At 66.5% G+C, this 17,575-nt stretch overlaps 7 non-coding genes across 7 annotated transcripts; all 7 read right to left on the minus strand.

Annotated features, from left to right (window-relative positions):
• Positions 1–1,815: 1,815 nt before the first annotated feature.
• LOC139703892 (5S ribosomal RNA) lies at positions 1,816–1,934 on the minus strand. Its single transcript, XR_011705970.1, has one exon. It is a non-coding gene; the product is annotated as a 5S ribosomal RNA (ribosomal RNA).
• Positions 1,935–4,343: 2,409 nt separating this feature from the next.
• LOC139703831 (5S ribosomal RNA) lies at positions 4,344–4,462 on the minus strand. Its single transcript, XR_011705910.1, has one exon. It is a non-coding gene; the product is annotated as a 5S ribosomal RNA (ribosomal RNA).
• Positions 4,463–6,867: 2,405 nt separating this feature from the next.
• Positions 6,868–6,986, minus strand: LOC139703893 (5S ribosomal RNA). The gene has a single exon (XR_011705971.1). It is a non-coding gene; the product is annotated as a 5S ribosomal RNA (ribosomal RNA).
• A 2,409-nt stretch (positions 6,987–9,395) lies between these two features.
• Positions 9,396–9,514, minus strand: LOC139703842 (5S ribosomal RNA). Its single transcript, XR_011705921.1, has one exon. It is a non-coding gene; the product is annotated as a 5S ribosomal RNA (ribosomal RNA).
• Positions 9,515–11,919: 2,405 nt separating this feature from the next.
• LOC139703853 (5S ribosomal RNA) lies at positions 11,920–12,038 on the minus strand. The gene has a single exon (XR_011705932.1). It is a non-coding gene; the product is annotated as a 5S ribosomal RNA (ribosomal RNA).
• A 2,409-nt stretch (positions 12,039–14,447) lies between these two features.
• Positions 14,448–14,566, minus strand: LOC139703864 (5S ribosomal RNA). The gene has a single exon (XR_011705943.1). It is a non-coding gene; the product is annotated as a 5S ribosomal RNA (ribosomal RNA).
• Positions 14,567–16,971: 2,405 nt separating this feature from the next.
• LOC139703874 (5S ribosomal RNA) lies at positions 16,972–17,090 on the minus strand. The gene has a single exon (XR_011705952.1). It is a non-coding gene; the product is annotated as a 5S ribosomal RNA (ribosomal RNA).
• Between the last annotated feature and the right edge of the window lie 485 nt (positions 17,091–17,575).

Below are 17,575 nucleotides of genomic sequence, written 5' to 3' on the forward strand. Positions count from 1 at the left end.
CCTCGGACACCCCAGGGACCCTGACACAGGCCCAGCGCCCCAGGCGGAAATGCAGTCCGACTGGGCAATGGCCAGCCGCCGGCCACACACGTCCCCTGAGCGTGCCTGGCGAGTGGAGCCACGCACAGGGAGGGCAGGAGGGAGGAACACACTCAGGGACTCAGGGAAAACCGGGCAGAGGGTGGCCGGGGGCAGCGGCCCGCTGGCTCCCAGTCAGTCAGTCGCCCGGCCAGGCTCAGAGTGCGCCGCTGGGGTCGTGCCTCGCCTGAGTTTCGGGCCCACTCTGCAAAGCCACCGCAGTCACCCCTTCGGACCAATTGCCAAGGTCGGAGGCTCTGCGCCTTGTTGGTACCAGTCAACGACCAGCACGTGCACAGCACCGCCCTGAGGAAGGGCATAGACCCCTCTGTCCAGTGTCCAGGAAAGACCGCCTGTGGAAGAAGCACCCTGATTCAAACCCCTGTGGGAGCTTAGTCGGCGGCCTCACCAGACGGAAGCCCCCTCCCCTGCAAGCATTGCAGGGGGAGAGGGGGGAGGGAGGGGAGCGGTGGTTGCGTTGCGGGACACGCGCCCACCGGGTCGTCAGGCCCTGCGTCTTGTCCTGTCCTCTGCAGGTGGACCGGTGACCGCCGACCAAGGGGCCTCTGCTTCCCTGTCCCCACCGGCCGGGCTTCAACTCCTCTGGCACCTGGTCCTCCATGGCAACCCCCTGGCCCCGAACCGCTTGCCTGCTCTGAAGGCTGCTTCCTCCTCTTTCAGGAGCGCCTGCCCTCTTTTGCCATCTGCTCTCTTGCTTGGTCTCAGCGCAGACTCCTAAGACCCTGTGCCTCCTCGGCCCTCTCTCAGCCTCTGCTGAGCACACACCCTGAAGTCCTGCGCGCACTTCAAGGGTGATGTGTGAATCCACTCTTACATCCATGGGAGTTAGATGGGAGATGAGAGAACCTGTGACTGCCCAGTCTCCAGGCTACCATGGACTGGTGACTTGCAGCCCAGAGTGAGTTGGCTGGGGTTGGGTGGGGGGTAGAGGGGTGAGTGTGTGTCTCTGTGTGTGTGTGTGTGTGTGTGTGTGTGTGTGTGAGAGAGAGAGAGAGAGAGAGAGAGAGAGAGAGAGAGAGAGGAGAGTCAAGGCCAGAGAGGGATTGAGTGGGAGATGGAGACAGGGATGCCTCCTCACAGGCCAAGAGAGCACAAGAGAGAAGGAGAGATGGATGAACAGGGACCCACGAGACATCTGCTGCTCCGATGAGAGTGAAAGGAGAGACAGGCAGAGGAGAGATAGACTCAGGGGGACCCTCACGGAGGAAGGCGGTGGGGAAGAGGTAGAGACACAGGAGGGACCTTGCGGAGGTGGTGCAAAGAGAGAAGGACCCAGGCAGAGACGCTCGATGGACTCTCCCACTCCCAGGATGTGGGTGTCAAGGTTCTGCTTGTGTGGCAGGAACGGGTGAGGGAGCGGGCCCCGCGGGTGGGCCCCGTGTTCTGGGGAAGGCGGGTGTCGCCCCCCCACACACCCATCCTCCAGGCCGAGGGTGGGGGGGTCGGTCTGGGTGCACATGGAGGGTCGTGGCCTGGACCTGGCTCGGCTCAGCGGGGTCTCATGGAGTGAGTGTCCTAGCGTCCCTGGGGAGAGCCAGGCCTGTGGGCCTTGTTGCAGGCGCTGGGCGCTGGTCGTCGGGAGGCCAGCCGCAGGCCTGAAGGGACAGCGACCGGCAGCCCAGGGCTGCGCCTGCGCCCTGGCCCGAGGGCCCGGGGGTCACGGCCTGTCTCTCGGGGCCACGCAAGTTAAAAGTGTGTGTGGGAAGGGGGCGCAAAAGCCTACAGCACCCGGTATTCCCAGGCGGTCTCCCATCCAAGTACTAACCAGGCCCGACCCTGCTTAGCTTCCGAGATCAGACGAGATCGGGCGCGTTCAGGGTGGTATGGCCGTAGACGGGGAGGGCCGCCCGGGGGCGCCTCAAGAGCCTGCTCCGGGTTCCACCCTTCAGTCCAGGGGACGGGAGGGGGGTGGAGGGGGGAAATCGGAGGGGGTGGTCGCAGGGGGCCTCCCTCGCCCGCCCCACAACAGCGCAGCCCAACCCAACTCAACTCAAGGCTGGGGGCTCTCACGCTCCGCTCCGACCTGACTCCACCGGGCAGCGGCCCAGGGGTCCTGGGAGACTGGGACTGGCTGAGTCCCGCCTCCAACACCGCCCCTCTCCACCTGGCTCCACCTACCGCGAGCCCCACCAAGCGCCCGCAGGGATCACACCGCCCCGCCCCGGCCTGGCGTGGCCTGGCGTGGCCTGGCCTCCACCGCCGCTCCTCGCCAAGGCCCAGGCCTCCCGCGACCCCAACCCCCCCACGGACCCCCGGCCCCCCACCGCCACGCCCACCCCGCCTTTCGCCAGGCGGAGAAGCCCAGAAGCCCTGGCCGTTTCAGTGTCCCGCGCGCGCGAACCTAGCCTAGCCTAGCCCGGAGCCCAGAGAGCCAGGGGCGGAGAGGCAGGCGGGCACCCCCCTCGGACACCCCAGGGACCCTGACACAGGCCCAGCGCCCCAGGCGGAAATGCAGTCCGACTGGGCAATGGCCAGCCGCCGGCCACACACGTCCCCTGAGCGTGCCTGGCGAGTGGAGCCACGCACAGGGAGGGCAGGAGGGAGGAACACACTCAGGGACTCAGGGAAAACCGGGCAGAGGGTGGCCGGGGGCAGCGGCCCGCTGGCTCCCAGTCAGTCAGTCGCCCGGCCAGGCTCAGAAGTGCGCCGCTGGGGTCGTGCCTCGCCCTGAGTTTCGGGCCCACTCTGCAAAGCCACCGCAGTCACCCCCTTCGGACCCAATGCCAAGGTCGGAGGGCTCTGCGCCTTGTTGGTACCAGTCAACGACCAGCACGTGCACAGCACCGCCCTGAGGAAGGGCATAGACCCCTCTGTCCAGTGTCCAGGAAAGGACCGCCTGTGGAAGAAGCACCCTGATTCAAACCCCTGTGGGAGCTTAGTCGGCGGCCTCACCAGACGGAAAGCCCCCTCCCCTGCAAGCATTGCAGGGGGGAGAGGGGGGAGGGAGGGGAGCGGTGGTTGCGTTGCGGGGACACGCGCCCACCGGGTCGTCAGGCCCTGCGTCTTGTCCTGTCCTCTGCAGGTGGACCGGTGACCGCGACCAAGGGGCCTCTGCTTCCCTGTCCCCACCGGCCGGGCTTCAACTCCTCTTGGCACCTGGTCCTCCATGGCAACCCCCTGGCCCCGAACCGCTTGCCTGCTCTGAAGGCTGCTTCCTCCTCTTTCAGGAGCGCCTGCCCTCTTTTGCCATCTGCTCTCTTGCTTGGCTCTCAGCGCAGACTCCTAAGACCCTGTGGCCTCCTCGGCCCTCTCTCAGCCTCTGCTGAGCACACACCCTGAAGTCCTGCGCGCACTTCAAGGGTGATGTGTGAATCCACTCTTACATCCATGGGAAGTTAGATGGGAGATGAGAGAACCTGTGACTGCCCAGTCTCCAGGCTACCATGGACCTGGTGACTTGCAGCCCAGAGTGAGTTGGCTGGGGTTGGGTGGGGGGTAGAGGGGTGAGTGTGTGTCTCTGTGTGTGTGTGTGTGTTTGTGTGTGTGTGTGTGTGTGTGTGTGAGACAGAGAGAGAGAGAGAGAGAGAGAGAGAGAGAGAGAGGAGAGTCAAGGCCAGAGAGGGATTGAGTGGGAGATGGAGACAGGGATGCCTCCTCACAGGCCAAGAGAGGCACAAGAGAGAAGGAGAGATGGATGAACAGGGACCCACAGAGACATCTGCTGCTCCGATGAGAGTGAAAGGGAGAGACAGGCAGAGAGAGAGATAGACTCAGGGGGACCCTCACGGAGGAAGGCGGTGGGGAAGGAGGTAGAGACACAGGAGGGACCTTGCGGAGGTGGTGCAAAGAGAGAAGGACCCAGGCAGAGACGCTCGATGGACTCTCCCACTCCCAGGATGTGGGTGTCAAGGTTCTGCTTGTGTGGCAGGAACGGGTGAGGGAGCGGGCCCCGCGGGTGGGCCCCGTGTTCTGGGGAAGGCGGGTGTCGCCCCCCCACACACCCCATCCTCCAGGCCGAGGGGTGGGGGGGTCGGTCTGGGTGCACATGGAGGGTCGTGGCCTGGACCTGGCTCGGCTCAGCGGGGTCTCATGGAGTGAGTGTCCTAGCGTCCCTGGGGAGAGCCAGGCCTGTGGGCCTTGTTGCAGGCGCTGGGCGCTGGTCGTCGGGAGGCCAGCCGCAGGCCTGAAGGGACAGCGACCGGCAGCCCAGGGCTGCGCCTGCGCCCTGGCCCGAGGGCCCGGGGGTCACGGCCTGTCTCTCGGGGCCACGCAAGTTAAAAGTGTGTGTGGGAAGGGGGCGCAAAAGCCTACAGCACCCGGTATTCCCAGGCGGTCTCCCATCCAAGTACTAACCAGGCCCGACCCTGCTTAGCTTCCGAGATCAGACGAGATCGGGCGCGTTCAGGGTGGTATGGCCGTAGGCGGGGAGGGCCGCCCGGGGGCGCCTCAAGAGCCTGCTCCGGGTTCCACCCTTCAGTCCAGGGGACGGGAGGGGGGTGGAGGGGGGAAATCGGAGGGGGTGGTCGCAGGGGGCCTCCCTCGCCCGCCCCACAACAGCGCAGCCCAACCCAACTCAACTCAAGGCTGGGGGCTCTCACGCTCCGCTCCGACCTGACTCCACCGGGCAGCGGCCCAGGGGTCCTGGGAGACTGGGACTGGCTGAGTCCCGCCTCCAACACCGCCGCTCTCCACCTGGCTCCACCTACCGCGAGCCCCACCAAGCGCCCGCAGGGATCGCACCGCCGCGCCCCGGCCTGGCGTGGCCTGGCGTGGCCTGGCCTCCACCGCCGCTCCTCGCCAAGGCCCAGGCCTCCCGCGACCCCAACCCCCCCACGGACCCCCGGCCCCCCACCGCCACGCCCACCCCGCCTTTCGCCAGGCGGAGAAGCCCAGAAGCCCTGGCCGTTTCAGTGTCCCGCGCGCGCGAACCTAGCCTAGCCTAGCCCGGAGCCCAGAGAGCCAGGGGCGGAGAGGCAGGCGGGCACCCCCCTCGGACACCCCAGGGACCCTGACACAGGCCCAGCGCCCCAGGCGGAAATGCAGTCCGACTGGGCAATGGCCAGCCGCCGGCCACACACGTCCCCTGAGCGTGCCTGGCGAGTGGAGCCACGCACAGGGAGGGCAGGAGGGAGGAACACACTCAGGGACTCAGGGAAAACCGGGCAGAGGGTGGCCGGGGGCAGCGGCCCGCTGGCTCCCAGTCAGTCAGTCGCCCGGCCAGGCTCAGAAGTGCGCCGCTGGGGTCGTGCCTCGCCCTGAGTTTCGGGCCCACTCTGCAAAGCCACCGCAGTCACCCCCTTCAGACCCAATGCCAAGGTCGGAGGGCTCTGCGCCTTGTTGGTACCAGTCAACGACCAGCACGTGCACAGCACCGCCCTGAGGAAGGGCATAGACCCCTCTGTCCAGTGTCCAGGAAAGGACCGCCTGTGGAAGAAGCACCCTGATTCAAACCCCTGTGGGAGCTTAGTCGGCGGCCTCACCAGACGGAAAGCCCCCTCCCCTGCAAGCATTGCAGGGGGGAGAGGGGGGAGGGAGGGGAGCGGTGGTTGCGTTGCGGGGACACGCGCCCACCGGGTCGTCAGGCCCTGCGTCTTGTCCTGTCCTCTGCAGGTGGACCGGTGACCGCGACCAAGGGGCCTCTGCTTCCCTGTCCCCACCGGCCGGGCTTCAACTCCTCTTGGCACCTGGTCCTCCATGGCCACCCCCTGGCCCCGAACCGCTTGCCTGCTCTGAAGGCTGCTTCCTCCTCTTTCAGGAGCGCCTGCCCTCTTTTGCCATCTGCTCTCTTGCTTGGCTCTCAGCGCAGACTCCTAAGACCCTGTGGCCTCCTCGGCCCTCTCTCAGCCTCTGCTGAGCACACACCCTGAAGTCCTGCGCGCACTTCAAGGGTGATGTGTGAATCCACTCTTACATCCATGGGAAGTTAGATGGGAGATGAGAGAACCTGTGACTGCCCAGTCTCCAGGCTACCATGGACCTGGTGACTTGCAGCCCAGAGTGAGTTGGCTGGGGTTGGGTGGGGGGTAGAGGGGTGAGTGTGTGTCTCTGTGTGTGTGTGTGTGTTTGTGTGTGTGTGTGTGTGTGTGTGAGAGAGAGAGAGAGAGAGAGAGAGAGAGAGAGAGAGAGGAGAGTCAAGGCCAGAGAGGGATTGAGTGGGAGATGGAGACAGGGATGCCTCCTCACAGGCCAAGAGAGGCACAAGAGAGAAGGAGAGATGGATGAACAGGGACCCACAGAGACATCTGCTGCTCCGATGAGAGTGAAAGGGAGAGACAGGCAGAGAGAGAGATAGACTCAGGGGGACCCTCACGGAGGAAGGCGGTGGGGAAGGAGGTAGAGACACAGGAGGGACCTTGCGGAGGTGGTGCAAAGAGAGAAGGACCCAGGCAGAGACGCTCGATGGACTCTCCCACTCCCAGGATCTGGGTGTCAAGGTTCTGCTTGTGTGGCAGGAACGGGTGAGGGAGCGGGCCCCGCGGGTGGGCCCCGTGTTCTGGGGAAGGCGGGTGTCGCCCCCCCACACACCCCATCCTCCAGGCCGAGGGGTGGGGGGGTCGGTCTGGGTGCACATGGAGGGTCGTGGCCTGGACCTGGCTCGGCTCAGTGGGGTCTCATGGAGTGAGTGTCCTAGCGTCCCTGGGGAGAGCCAGGCCTGTGGGCCTTGTTGCAGGCGCTGGGCGCTGGTCGTCGGGAGGCCAGCCGCAGGCCTGAAGGGACAGCGACCGGCAGCCCAGGGCTGCGCCTGCGCCCTGGCCCGAGGGCCCGGGGGTCACGGCCTGTCTCTCGGGGCCACGCAAGTTAAAAGTGTGTGTGGGAAGGGGGCGCAAAAGCCTACAGCACCCGGTATTCCCAGGCGGTCTCCCATCCAAGTACTAACCAGGCCCGACCCTGCTTAGCTTCCGAGATCAGACGAGATCGGGCGCGTTCAGGGTGGTATGGCCGTAGACGGGGAGGGCCGCCCGGGGGCGCCTCAAGAGCCTGCTCCGGGTTCCACCCTTCAGTCCAGGGGACGGGAGGGGGGTGGAGGGGGGAAATCGGAGGGGGTGGTCGCAGGGGGCCTCCCTCGCCCGCCCCACAACAGCGCAGCCCAACCCAACTCAACTCAAGGCTGGGGGCTCTCACGCTCCGCTCCGACCTGACTCCACCGGGCAGCGGCCCAGGGGTCCTGGGAGACTGGGACTGGCTGAGTCCCGCCTCCAACACCGCCCCTCTCCACCTGGCTCCACCTACCGCGAGCCCCACCAAGCGCCCGCAGGGATCGCACCGCCCCGCCCCGGCCTGGCGTGGCCTGGCGTGGCCTGGCCTCCACCGCCGCTCCTCGCCAAGGCCCAGGCCTCCCGCGACCCCAACCCCCCCACGGACCCCCGGCCCCCCACCGCCACGCCCACCCCGCCTTTCGCCAGGCGGAGAAGCCCAGAAGCCCTGGCCGTTTCAGTGTCCCGCGCGCGCGAACCTAGCCTAGCCTAGCCCGGAGCCCAGAGAGCCAGGGGCGGAGAGGCAGGCGGGCACCCCCCTCGGACACCCCAGGGACCCTGACACAGGCCCAGCGCCCCAGGCGGAAATGCAGTCCGACTGGGCAATGGCCAGCCGCCGGCCACACACGTCCCCTGAGCGTGCCTGGCGAGTGGAGCCACGCACAGGGAGGGCAGGAGGGAGGAACACACTCAGGGACTCAGGGAAAACCGGGCAGAGGGTGGCCGGGGGCAGCGGCCCGCTGGCTCCCAGTCAGTCAGTCGCCCGGCCAGGCTCAGAAGTGCGCCGCTGGGGTCGTGCCTCGCCCTGAGTTTCGGGCCCACTCTGCAAAGCCACCGCAGTCACCCCCTTCGGACCCAATGCCAAGGTCGGAGGGCTCTGCGCCTTGTTGGTACCAGTCAACGACCAGCACGTGCACAGCACCGCCCTGAGGAAGGGCATAGACCCCTCTGTCCAGTGTCCAGGAAAGGACCGCCTGTGGAAGAAGCACCCTGATTCAAACCCCTGTGGGAGCTTAGTCGGCGGCCTCACCAGACGGAAAGCCCCCTCCCCTGCAAGCATTGCAGGGGGGAGAGGGGGGAGGGAGGGGAGCGGTGGTTGCGTTGCGGGGACACGCGCCCACCGGGTCGTCAGGCCCTGCGTCTTGTCCTGTCCTCTGCAGGTGGACCGGTGACCGCGACCAAGGGGCCTCTGCTTCCCTGTCCCCACCGGCCGGGCTTCAACTCCTCTTGGCACCTGGTCCTCCATGGCAACCCCCTGGCCCCGAACCGCTTGCCTGCTCTGAAGGCTGCTTCCTCCTCTTTCAGGAGCGCCTGCCCTCTTTTGCCATCTGCTCTCTTGCTTGGCTCTCAGCGCAGACTCCTAAGACCCTGTGGCCTCCTCGGCCCTCTCTCAGCCTCTGCTGAGCACACACCCTGAAGTCCTGCGCGCACTTCAAGGGTGATGTGTGAATCCACTCTTACATCCATGGGAAGTTAGATGGGAGATGAGAGAACCTGTGACTGCCCAGTCTCCAGGCTACCATGGACCTGGTGACTTGCAGCCCAGAGTGAGTTGGCTGGGGTTGGGTGGGGGGTAGAGGGGTGAGTGTGTGTCTCTGTGTGTGTGTGTGTGTTTGTGTGTGTGTGTGTGTGTGTGTGTGAGACAGAGAGAGAGAGAGAGAGAGAGAGAGAGAGAGAGAGGAGAGTCAAGGCCAGAGAGGGATTGAGTGGGAGATGGAGACAGGGATGCCTCCTCACAGGCCAAGAGAGGCACAAGAGAGAAGGAGAGATGGATGAACAGGGACCCACAGAGACATCTGCTGCTCCGATGAGAGTGAAAGGGAGAGACAGGCAGAGAGAGAGATAGACTCAGGGGGACCCTCACGGAGGAAGGCGGTGGGGAAGGAGGTAGAGACACAGGAGGGACCTTGCGGAGGTGGTGCAAAGAGAGAAGGACCCAGGCAGAGACGCTCGATGGACTCTCCCACTCCCAGGATGTGGGTGTCAAGGTTCTGCTTGTGTGGCAGGAACGGGTGAGGGAGCGGGCCCCGCGGGTGGGCCCCGTGTTCTGGGGAAGGCGGGTGTCGCCCCCCCACACACCCCATCCTCCAGGCCGAGGGGTGGGGGGGTCGGTCTGGGTGCACATGGAGGGTCGTGGCCTGGACCTGGCTCGGCTCAGCGGGGTCTCATGGAGTGAGTGTCCTAGCGTCCCTGGGGAGAGCCAGGCCTGTGGGCCTTGTTGCAGGCGCTGGGCGCTGGTCGTCGGGAGGCCAGCCGCAGGCCTGAAGGGACAGCGACCGGCAGCCCAGGGCTGCGCCTGCGCCCTGGCCCGAGGGCCCGGGGGTCACGGCCTGTCTCTCGGGGCCACGCAAGTTAAAAGTGTGTGTGGGAAGGGGGCGCAAAAGCCTACAGCACCCGGTATTCCCAGGCGGTCTCCCATCCAAGTACTAACCAGGCCCGACCCTGCTTAGCTTCCGAGATCAGACGAGATCGGGCGCGTTCAGGGTGGTATGGCCGTAGGCGGGGAGGGCCGCCCGGGGGCGCCTCAAGAGCCTGCTCCGGGTTCCACCCTTCAGTCCAGGGGACGGGAGGGGGGTGGAGGGGGGAAATCGGAGGGGGTGGTCGCAGGGGGCCTCCCTCGCCCGCCCCACAACAGCGCAGCCCAACCCAACTCAACTCAAGGCTGGGGGCTCTCACGCTCCGCTCCGACCTGACTCCACCGGGCAGCGGCCCAGGGGTCCTGGGAGACTGGGACTGGCTGAGTCCCGCCTCCAACACCGCCGCTCTCCACCTGGCTCCACCTACCGCGAGCCCCACCAAGCGCCCGCAGGGATCGCACCGCCGCGCCCCGGCCTGGCGTGGCCTGGCGTGGCCTGGCCTCCACCGCCGCTCCTCGCCAAGGCCCAGGCCTCCCGCGACCCCAACCCCCCCACGGACCCCCGGCCCCCCACCGCCACGCCCACCCCGCCTTTCGCCAGGCGGAGAAGCCCAGAAGCCCTGGCCGTTTCAGTGTCCCGCGCGCGCGAACCTAGCCTAGCCTAGCCCGGAGCCCAGAGAGCCAGGGGCGGAGAGGCAGGCGGGCACCCCCCTCGGACACCCCAGGGACCCTGACACAGGCCCAGCGCCCCAGGCGGAAATGCAGTCCGACTGGGCAATGGCCAGCCGCCGGCCACACACGTCCCCTGAGCGTGCCTGGCGAGTGGAGCCACGCACAGGGAGGGCAGGAGGGAGGAACACACTCAGGGACTCAGGGAAAACCGGGCAGAGGGTGGCCGGGGGCAGCGGCCCGCTGGCTCCCAGTCAGTCAGTCGCCCGGCCAGGCTCAGAAGTGCGCCGCTGGGGTCGTGCCTCGCCCTGAGTTTCGGGCCCACTCTGCAAAGCCACCGCAGTCACCCCCTTCAGACCCAATGCCAAGGTCGGAGGGCTCTGCGCCTTGTTGGTACCAGTCAACGACCAGCACGTGCACAGCACCGCCCTGAGGAAGGGCATAGACCCCTCTGTCCAGTGTCCAGGAAAGGACCGCCTGTGGAAGAAGCACCCTGATTCAAACCCCTGTGGGAGCTTAGTCGGCGGCCTCACCAGACGGAAAGCCCCCTCCCCTGCAAGCATTGCAGGGGGGAGAGGGGGGAGGGAGGGGAGCGGTGGTTGCGTTGCGGGGACACGCGCCCACCGGGTCGTCAGGCCCTGCGTCTTGTCCTGTCCTCTGCAGGTGGACCGGTGACCGCGACCAAGGGGCCTCTGCTTCCCTGTCCCCACCGGCCGGGCTTCAACTCCTCTTGGCACCTGGTCCTCCATGGCCACCCCCTGGCCCCGAACCGCTTGCCTGCTCTGAAGGCTGCTTCCTCCTCTTTCAGGAGCGCCTGCCCTCTTTTGCCATCTGCTCTCTTGCTTGGCTCTCAGCGCAGACTCCTAAGACCCTGTGGCCTCCTCGGCCCTCTCTCAGCCTCTGCTGAGCACACACCCTGAAGTCCTGCGCGCACTTCAAGGGTGATGTGTGAATCCACTCTTACATCCATGGGAAGTTAGATGGGAGATGAGAGAACCTGTGACTGCCCAGTCTCCAGGCTACCATGGACCTGGTGACTTGCAGCCCAGAGTGAGTTGGCTGGGGTTGGGTGGGGGGTAGAGGGGTGAGTGTGTGTCTCTGTGTGTGTGTGTGTGTTTGTGTGTGTGTGTGTGTGTGTGTGAGAGAGAGAGAGAGAGAGAGAGAGAGAGAGAGAGAGAGGAGAGTCAAGGCCAGAGAGGGATTGAGTGGGAGATGGAGACAGGGATGCCTCCTCACAGGCCAAGAGAGGCACAAGAGAGAAGGAGAGATGGATGAACAGGGACCCACAGAGACATCTGCTGCTCCGATGAGAGTGAAAGGGAGAGACAGGCAGAGAGAGAGATAGACTCAGGGGGACCCTCACGGAGGAAGGCGGTGGGGAAGGAGGTAGAGACACAGGAGGGACCTTGCGGAGGTGGTGCAAAGAGAGAAGGACCCAGGCAGAGACGCTCGATGGACTCTCCCACTCCCAGGATGTGGGTGTCAAGGTTCTGCTTGTGTGGCAGGAACGGGTGAGGGAGCGGGCCCCGCGGGTGGGCCCCGTGTTCTGGGGAAGGCGGGTGTCACCCCCCCACACACCCCATCCTCCAGGCCGAGGGGTGGGGTGGTCGGTCTGGGTGCACATGGAGGGTCGTGGCCTGGACCTGGCTCGGCTCAGCGGGGTCTCATGGAGTGAGTGTCCTAGCGTCCCTGGGGAGAGCCAGGCCTGTGGGCCTTGTTGCAGGCGCTGGGCGCTGGTCGTCGGGAGGCCAGCCGCAGGCCTGAAGGGACAGCGACCGGCAGCCCAGGGCTGCGCCTGCGCCCTGGCCCGAGGGCCCGGGGGTCACGGCCTGTCTCTCGGGGCCACGCAAGTTAAAAGTGTGTGTGGGAAGGGGGCGCAAAAGCCTACAGCACCCGGTATTCCCAGGCGGTCTCCCATCCAAGTACTAACCAGGCCCGACCCTGCTTAGCTTCCGAGATCAGACGAGATCGGGCGCGTTCAGGGTGGTATGGCCGTAGGCGGGGAGGGCCGCCCGGGGGCGCCTCAAGAGCCTGCTCCGGGTTCCACCCTTCAGTCCAGGGGACGGGAGGGGGGTGGAGGGGGGAAATCGGAGGGGGTGGTCGCAGGGGGCCTCCCTCGCCCGCCCCACAACAGCGCAGCCCAACCCAACTCAACTCAAGGCTGGGGGCTCTCACGCTCCGCTCCGACCTGACTCCACCGGGCAGCGGCCCAGGGGTCCTGGGAGACTGGGACTGGCTGAGTCCCGCCTCCAACACCGCCCCTCTCCACCTGGCTCCACCTACCGCGAGCCCCACCAAGCGCCCGCAGGGATCGCACCGCCGCGCCCCGGCCTGGCGTGGCCTGGCGTGGCCTGGCCTCCACCGCCGCTCCTCGCCAAGGCCCAGGCCTCCCGCGACCCCAACCCCCCCACGGACCCCCGGCCCCCCACCGCCACGCCCACCCCGCCTTTCGCCAGGCGGAGAAGCCCAGAAGCCCTGGCCGTTTCAGTGTCCCGCGCGCGCGAACCTAGCCTAGCCTAGCCCGGAGCCCAGAGAGCCAGGGGCGGAGAGGCAGGCGGGCACCCCCCTCGGACACCCCAGGGACCCTGACACAGGCCCAGCGCCCCAGGCGGAAATGCAGTCCGACTGGGCAATGGCCAGCCGCCGGCCACACACGTCCCCTGAGCGTGCCTGGCGAGTGGAGCCACGCACAGGGAGGGCAGGAGGGAGGAACACACTCAGGGACTCAGGGAAAACCGGGCAGAGGGTGGCCGGGGGCAGCGGCCCGCTGGCTCCCAGTCAGTCAGTCGCCCGGCCAGGCTCAGAAGTGCGCCGCTGGGGTCGTGCCTCGCCCTGAGTTTCGGGCCCACTCTGCAAAGCCACCGCAGTCACCCCCTTCGGACCCAATGCCAAGGTCGGAGGGCTCTGCGCCTTGTTGGTACCAGTCAACGACCAGCACGTGCACAGCACCGCCCTGAGGAAGGGCATAGACCCCTCTGTCCAGTGTCCAGGAAAGGACCGCCTGTGGAAGAAGCACCCTGATTCAAACCCCTGTGGGAGCTTAGTCGGCGGCCTCACCAGACGGAAAGCCCCCTCCCCTGCAAGCATTGCAGGGGGGAGAGGGGGGAGGGAGGGGAGCGGTGGTTGCGTTGCGGGGACACGCGCCCACCGGGTCGTCAGGCCCTGCGTCTTGTCCTGTCCTCTGCAGGTGGACCGGTGACCGCGACCAAGGGGCCTCTGCTTCCCTGTCCCCACCGGCCGGGCTTCAACTCCTCTTGGCACCTGGTCCTCCATGGCAACCCCCTGGCCCCGAACCGCTTGCCTGCTCTGAAGGCTGCTTCCTCCTCTTTCAGGAGCGCCTGCCCTCTTTTGCCATCTGCTCTCTTGCTTGGCTCTCAGCGCAGACTCCTAAGACCCTGTGGCCTCCTCGGCCCTCTCTCAGCCTCTGCTGAGCACACACCCTGAAGTCCTGCGCGCACTTCAAGGGTGATGTGTGAATCCACTCTTACATCCATGGGAAGTTAGATGGGAGATGAGAGAACCTGTGACTGCCCAGTCTCCAGGCTACCATGGACCTGGTGACTTGCAGCCCAGAGTGAGTTGGCTGGGGTTGGGTGGGGGGTAGAGGGGTGAGTGTGTGTCTCTGTGTGTGTGTGTGTGTTTGTGTGTGTGTGTGTGTGTGTGTGTGAGACAGAGAGAGAGAGAGAGAGAGAGAGAGAGAGAGAGAGGAGAGTCAAGGCCAGAGAGGGATTGAGTGGGAGATGGAGACAGGGATGCCTCCTCACAGGCCAAGAGAGGCACAAGAGAGAAGGAGAGATGGATGAACAGGGACCCACAGAGACATCTGCTGCTCCGATGAGAGTGAAAGGGAGAGACAGGCAGAGAGAGAGATAGACTCAGGGGGACCCTCACGGAGGAAGGCGGTGGGGAAGGAGGTAGAGACACAGGAGGGACCTTGCGGAGGTGGTGCAAAGAGAGAAGGACCCAGGCAGAGACGCTCGATGGACTCTCCCACTCCCAGGATGTGGGTGTCAAGGTTCTGCTTGTGTGGCAGGAACGGGTGAGGGAGCGGGCCCCGCGGGTGGGCCCCGTGTTCTGGGGAAGGCGGGTGTCGCCCCCCCACACACCCCATCCTCCAGGCCGAGGGGTGGGGGGGTCGGTCTGGGTGCACATGGAGGGTCGTGGCCTGGACCTGGCTCGGCTCAGCGGGGTCTCATGGAGTGAGTGTCCTAGCGTCCCTGGGGAGAGCCAGGCCTGTGGGCCTTGTTGCAGGCGCTGGGCGCTGGTCGTCGGGAGGCCAGCCGCAGGCCTGAAGGGACAGCGACCGGCAGCCCAGGGCTGCGCCTGCGCCCTGGCCCGAGGGCCCGGGGGTCACGGCCTGTCTCTCGGGGCCACGCAAGTTAAAAGTGTGTGTGGGAAGGGGGCGCAAAAGCCTACAGCACCCGGTATTCCCAGGCGGTCTCCCATCCAAGTACTAACCAGGCCCGACCCTGCTTAGCTTCCGAGATCAGACGAGATCGGGCGCGTTCAGGGTGGTATGGCCGTAGGCGGGGAGGGCCGCCCGGGGGCGCCTCAAGAGCCTGCTCCGGGTTCCACCCTTCAGTCCAGGGGACGGGAGGGGGGTGGAGGGGGGAAATCGGAGGGGGTGGTCGCAGGGGGCCTCCCTCGCCCGCCCCACAACAGCGCAGCCCAACCCAACTCAACTCAAGGCTGGGGGCTCTCACGCTCCGCTCCGACCTGACTCCACCGGGCAGCGGCCCAGGGGTCCTGGGAGACTGGGACTGGCTGAGTCCCGCCTCCAACACCGCCGCTCTCCACCTGGCTCCACCTACCGCGAGCCCCACCAAGCGCCCGCAGGGATCGCACCGCCGCGCCCCGGCCTGGCGTGGCCTGGCGTGGCCTGGCCTCCACCGCCGCTCCTCGCCAAGGCCCAGGCCTCCCGCGACCCCAACCCCCCCACGGACCCCCGGCCCCCCACCGCCACGCCCACCCCGCCTTTCGCCAGGCGGAGAAGCCCAGAAGCCCTGGCCGTTTCAGTGTCCCGCGCGCGCGAACCTAGCCTAGCCTAGCCCGGAGCCCAGAGAGCCAGGGGCGGAGAGGCAGGCGGGCACCCCCCTCGGACACCCCAGGGACCCTGACACAGGCCCAGCGCCCCAGGCGGAAATGCAGTCCGACTGGGCAATGGCCAGCCGCCGGCCACACACGTCCCCTGAGCGTGCCTGGCGAGTGGAGCCACGCACAGGGAGGGCAGGAGGGAGGAACACACTCAGGGACTCAGGGAAAACCGGGCAGAGGGTGGCCGGGGGCAGCGGCCCGCTGGCTCCCAGTCAGTCAGTCGCCCGGCCAGGCTCAGAAGTGCGCCGCTGGGGTCGTGCCTCGCCCTGAGTTTCGGGCCCACTCTGCAAAGCCACCGCAGTCACCCCCTTCGGACCCAATGCCAAGGTCGGAGGGCTCTGCGCCTTGTTGGTACCAGTCAACGACCAGCACGTGCACAGTACCGCCCTGAGGAAGGGCATAGACCCCTCTGTCCAGTGTCCAGGAAAGGACCGCCTGTGGAAGAAGCACCCTGATTCAAACCCCTGTGGGAGCTTAGTCGGCGGCCTCACCAGACGGAAAGCCCCCTCCCCTGCAAGCATTGCAGGGGGGAGAGGGGGGAGGGAGGGGAGCTGTGGTTGCGTTGCGGGGACACGCGCCCACCGGGTCGTCAGGCCCTGCGTCTTGTCCTGTCCTCTGCAGGTGGACCGGTGACCGCGACCAAGGGGCCTCTGCTTCCCTGTCCCCACCGGCCGGGCTTCAACTCCTCTTGGCACCTGGTCCTCCATGGCAAGCCCCTGGCCCCGAACCGCTTGCCTGCTCTGAAGGCTGCTTCCTCCTCTTTCAGGAGCGCCTGCCCTCTTTTGCCATCTGCTCTCTTGCTTGGCTCTCAGCGCAGACTCCTAAGACCCTGTGGCCTCCTCGGCCCTCTCTCAGCCTCTGCTGAGCACACACCCTGAAGTCCTGCGCGCACTTCAAGGGTGATGTGTGAATCCACTCTTACATCCATGGGAAGTTAGATGGGAGATGAGAGAACCTGTGACTGCCCAGTCTCCAGGCTACCATGGACCTGGTGACTTGCAGCCCAGAGTGAGTTGGCTGGGGTTGGGTGGGGGGTAGAGGGGTGAGTGTGTGTCTCTGTGTGTGTGTGTGTGTTTGTGTGTGTGTGTGTGTGTGTGTGAGAGAGAGAGAGAGAGAGAGAGAGAGAGAGAGAGAGAGGAGAGTCAAGGCCAGAGAGGGATTGAGTGGGAGATGGAGACAGGGATGCCTCCTCACAGGCCAAGAGAGGCACAAGAGAGAAGGAGAGATGGATGAACAGGGACCCACAGAGACATCTGCTGCTCCGATGAGAGTGAAAGGGAGAGACAGGCAGAGAGAGAGATAGACTCAGGGGGACCCTCACGGAGGAAGGCGGTGGGGAAGGAGGTAGAGACACAGGAGGGACCTTGCGGAGGTGGTGCAAAGAGAGAAGGACCCAGGCAGAGACGCTCGATGGACTCTCCCACTCCCAGGATGTGGGTGTCAAGGTTCTGCTTGTGTGGCAGGAACGGGTGAGGGAGCGGGCCCCGCGGGTGGGCCCCGTGTTCTGGGGAAGGCGGGTGTCACCCCCCCACACACCCCATCCTCCAGGCCGAGGGGTGGGGTGGTCGGTCTGGGTGCACATGGAGGGTCGTGGCCTGGACCTGGCTCGGCTCAGCGGGGTCTCATGGAGTGAGTGTCCTAGCGTCCCTGGGGAGAGCCAGGCCTGTGGGCCTTGTTGCAGGCGCTGGGCGCTGGTCGTCGGGAGGCCAGCCGCAGGCCTGAAGGGACAGCGACCGGCAGCCCAGGGCTGCGCCTGCGCCCTGGCCCGAGGGCCCGGGGGTCACGGCCTGTCTCTCGGGGCCACGCAAGTTAAAAGTGTGTGTGGGAAGGGGGCGCAAAAGCCTACAGCACCCGGTATTCCCAGGCGGTCTCCCATCCAAGTACTAACCAGGCCCGACCCTGCTTAGCTTCCGAGATCAGACGAGATCGGGCGCGTTCAGGGTGGTATGGCCGTAGGCGGGGAGGGCCGCCCGGGGGCGCCTCAAGAGCCTGCTCCGGGTTCCACCCTTCAGTCCAGGGGACGGGAGGGGGGTGGAGGGGGGAAATCGGAGGGGGTGGTCGCAGGGGGCCTCCCTCGCCCGCCCCACAACAGCGCAGCCCAACCCAACTCAACTCAAGGCTGGGGGCTCTCACGCTCCGCTCCGACCTGACTCCACCGGGCAGCGGCCCAGGGGTCCTGGGAGACTGGGACTGGCTGAGTCCCGCCTCCAACACCGCCCCTCTCCACCTGGCTCCACCTACCGCGAGCCCCACCAAGCGCCCGCAGGGATCGCACCGCCGCGCCCCGGCCTGGCGTGGCCTGGCGTGGCCTGGCCTCCACCGCCGCTCCTCGCCAAGGCCCAGGCCTCCCGCGACCCCAACCCCCCCACGGACCCCCGGCCCCCCACCGCCACGCCCACCCCGCCTTTCGCCAGGCGGAGAAGCCCAGAAGCCCTGGCCGTTT

Source organism: Marmota flaviventris, unplaced genomic scaffold (assembly GCF_047511675.1).
Source record: "Marmota flaviventris isolate mMarFla1 unplaced genomic scaffold, mMarFla1.hap1 Scaffold_132, whole genome shotgun sequence".
Lineage (NCBI taxonomy): Eukaryota > Metazoa > Chordata > Mammalia > Rodentia > Sciuridae > Marmota > Marmota flaviventris.